This window comes from Nematolebias whitei, chromosome 14 (assembly GCF_014905685.2).
Source record: "Nematolebias whitei isolate Nwh7 chromosome 14, NemWhi1, whole genome shotgun sequence".
Lineage (NCBI taxonomy): Eukaryota > Metazoa > Chordata > Actinopteri > Cyprinodontiformes > Rivulidae > Nematolebias > Nematolebias whitei.
The window spans coordinates 41,675,448-41,679,233 of NC_056511.1; positions in this window are offsets into that span (position 1 = coordinate 41,675,448).

Below are 3,786 nucleotides of genomic sequence, written 5' to 3' on the forward strand. Positions count from 1 at the left end.
CTGAGATGGTATTTTCATCCAAATATATATATTTTAAATAAAAGTATATACTTGTTTCATAGAAGGTTGTGTTTTATTTGCTCTTTAATATTTTTACTATCCAAATAAACCTTAAAATCAAACTCCTCTTATGCAAAAAGACAGTAGTTTAGAGAAGGCCCCAAATAATTTTTTAATAAATGTTTTTTAATATAAAGGTGGAATTTTTTAAACTATAATTTTTAGACAGGTAAGTTGGTAGGGTGGAGGAGTCCTAGTGTTAAATGTGGTTTCCCTGTAGAGCCTGGCAGAGGAAGAGTTGCTTTCTGTTGTCGATGAACAGCAGAAATGACAATTTCATAAATCGGCCTTTGCACACACTACTGTGTAATTTTATCCCAAACTGTCTGCAGTGAAGCAGGCGCTGTACAGGTCTGTCGTGGTGAAGAGAGAGCTGAGTCAAAAGGCGAAGCTCTCAATTTACCGATCGATCTACGTTCCTACCCTCATCTATGGTCACGAGCTTTGGGTTGTGACCGAAAGAATGAGATCTCGGATACAAGCGGCCGAAATGAGTTTTCTCCGCAGGGTGTCTGGGCTCTCCCTTAGAGACAGGGTGAGAAGCTCGATCATCCGGGAGGGACTCAGAGTAGAGCCGCTGCTTCTCCACGTCGAGAGGAACCTCCCTGGTGAGGTGTTCCGGACACGTCCCACCGGAAGGAGGCCCAGAGGAAGACCCAGGACACGCTGGAGGGACTATGTTTCTCGGCTGGCCTGGGAACGCCTCGGGATTCCCCCGGAAGAGCTGGCCCAAGTGGCAGGGGAGAGGGAAGTCTGGGCCTCCCTACTTAGGCTGCTACCCCTGCGACCCGACCCCGGATAAGCGGAAGAAAATGGATGGATGGATGGATGGATGGATGGATGGGAGTTCTAAGGCGGCCATTTTGGCCATCCTCAGAACTTTACTAATTTGCTTTTCTATGTATGTGAATGTTCCTGTTCAGTGCCCTGAGACAACTTTGTTGTGGTTTGGCGCTATATGAATAAACTGAATTGAATTGAATTAAGTTGGCTCCAAAAGTTAGTCATTTGTAGATGTTCATGCAGTTATTGTTTCCTGAAAGTTTCATTATATTTTCTTTGATTCATGAGATATTTTGCTGACAGACAGAGCTGACTCCTGACATTTCTGCACCTCTGTAGTTGTTAAAATATTGAATATTTTCCAGGAAACATTTTCATTTTCGAGCATGAACGCGGCTTTACAAAAAAGCTTTTTAAGATGAAGGTCTTCTGTGTGTCCTTGTCCCACCCCCCTCTGGGTCTGTTTCAGATCCTGGTGAAAGCCATGCTGAGGAAGCGCTCGTTCAGTAACCCCTTCGAGTGCCCGAGCCGGCGGGAGGAGAGGTCCATGTCTGCGCCCGGCAGCCTGCTGATGTAAGGAAACACCATCTTTACATGATTACTCTGTTCACAGACAGCCTCCCCCAGTCCTTGTGATACCGCCCTGCTCCGTCAGGTTAACTTATAGTCACTCTGGCTGCAGCACCTGCTGCTTTGTGTTGCCATAGCACCATAGTTCAGCCTTTCATTGTATGCAGAAGAGCTTACAGCTTTTGTAAGTGCTTTTCTCTGAGTGTGTTCCTTTTAGCTTTTAAAGCTCCAAGGACTCTGTGACACAGTATGAAATAGACAATCTGGTGCTTCAGACTGACCTTGGATTTCCTCTTGCATGAATTGAAAGTGTCACACGGGGAAAAGGCTGATCCCATCGTGCAGTTTCAAAACATACACAGCCAAAGACAAATTGGAGCATGAATAGCTGCTTCCTGTTGGGGTGTGGACGCCCATGAGTCCACGGGGTCTGTGTCCAGCAGTCTTTCAGGAAGATGGACCTCCTGATCACTCCTTAATATACCCACTGAGACGGTTTATTAGATGATTTCTCCTCCATCTGGGCTGATGCTGGCTCTCTGACAGGGCTACAGAATAAGTGGGGAAATTTGCAGTCACACTGCCCCCTGCTGGCTGGATGCAGCAGCTGCTTCTCTTATCTGACCTGTTTCAAATCTAAAGCAGTGAAAGCGTTTACTTTATGCTTAAATTGTAGAGCAAATGATGAGTGAATGACCTCACATGAGCTGCAGGATTGTTTCCAAACATCTTCATCACGCTGACATCTTTTATTCTGGCTGAACGTTATGAGTGACGGTCTTTTGTTAAACTTGTTTAACCTCCTTCATCCCTCTTCTTTTTTATTATTATTATTAACCTTTATTTAACCTGGCAAATCCCATTCAAATCACAGATCTCTTTTGCAAGGGAGGCCTGGGCCTGAACGCAGCCTAACATGCATGTTTTTGGTGTGTGGGAGGAAACGGGAGCACCCAGAGAAAACACGCGCAAGCACGACAAGAACATGCAAACTCCACACAGAAAGACCCCAGGTCCAACCGGGGATTGAACCCAGGACCTTCTTGCTGTGAGGCAACAGTGCTAACCACTGAGCCTGTTTAGCTGAATGAATTATTTTGGTAATGCAGAGAACCCTGCATTATATCTGTTTAAATTGCTATTTTTTATTATTAATGTCAAGGACTGCCTCAAACAAAAAACAATACTTAAAACGTACAAACGGTACAATAACACCAGTTTGCAGTGCAAGTGTTTTATTAGTTGGTTGTTAAAGTGTAATACGAGCAGCTGCTCCACCCGTTACCACGTCTCTGGCCTCTCCGCTCTGACTTCTCCATCTTTTCTCTCACCTTGCTGCAGGGACTCGTGGCCCCTCCGGCCCTCTTTAAAACTTCACCCCTCACGCAGGTAACACTTTGTGCAAAGCGAGTCGATCGTCATCATCTTGCCGTGCTCAGCTCTCATTTCATGTGACGTGGTGCAGTCTCCTTTCCCCACCTCGGCTCCCTGCTCATCTAAACCTACGTTTAATTCTGTGTGCTCCTCTGACGTTCATGCTGGTTTTATCATGAGCTTTAAATGATTATTTACAGCGGGTTGCAAAACTTTTCACCCTCTTGTTGTTGTTTTCATTTTGTTGCCTCGAGACCTACAGTTTTAAAGTTTCGATGTGATTAAAAGTACTGAACCTCCACAAAATACTCCAGAAAAAAAGAAAAGCATACTTTGAATAATTCAAAAATATATAAAATTGAAAAGTAGTGCAAATATACTATTGTTTTCACCCCCTTCACTTTGAAGCCCCATCTTCACCTTCAGAAACTAGACTTAGTTAAATTAAATCCACCTTTGTGCTCAGATGATCTCAGCTGTTCTAACAGCCCCCAATATCAACGCCAGCTTAACACCTATAAGTTGTGTGGGACTACCACCAAGCAAGAGACATCATGAAGACCAAGGAACTCTTCACAGGTCTGAGACAAAGTAGTAGCTAAGTACAGTCCATGGTTGGGTTATAGGAAATGTTCCAAACCCTGAACATCCCACTGAGCATCAATAAATTTGTTAGAAAATGAAAAAATAAAGCACAACAAACTAATCGAAGAGGATTGTCCACTAAAACTCACAGGCCGGGCAAAGAGGGCAACAATCAAAGAAACAACCAGGAGGAAAAGAAAACCCAGATGAAGCTGGGCGGATGGTAAAAGATAAAAGCTGCACGGAGTGGCAGGAAAAACATTGTTCAAAGAAAAAAAAGAGTTGGAATTTACTGAAAGACATGTTGGAGATTCTCCGCTGACATGGAAGACGTGGTCAGATGAGAAACTAATCAAACCAAATCCCTGTCGTCGTGCGGAGAACACCATCCCCACAGTGAAGCATGGTGGTGGC